Raw genomic sequence first — 303 nt, forward strand, 5'->3', positions numbered from 1 at the left:
GTGTGAGATAGGATAAGTTTAAAAATTCATTATTTCTGGGCCTTGTATCTGAAAGGCATCTTTTAAAGATTTTGAAAATGTTTAATTTGAAAAATATAAAAAAATGGAAATTTTGATTTGAATGCTAAAACATATCCATGTTTCCGATTCCTAGACCTTGTGGTTATGTGGAAGAGTTAGAAACATTTTCACAATGATGTTTGGATTTCTTGATGCCAGACATTCTCCTACAATTTCATTTGATTCATTAAGCTGGTTATGGACAGACAAGTGACTTCAACTCACTTGGACAAAAGACATATC

Source organism: Haliotis rufescens, unplaced genomic scaffold (genome assembly GCF_023055435.1).
Source record: "Haliotis rufescens isolate VD_foot unplaced genomic scaffold, xgHalRufe1.0.p SCAF_28, whole genome shotgun sequence".
NCBI classification, from domain to species: domain Eukaryota; kingdom Metazoa; phylum Mollusca; class Gastropoda; order Lepetellida; family Haliotidae; genus Haliotis; species Haliotis rufescens.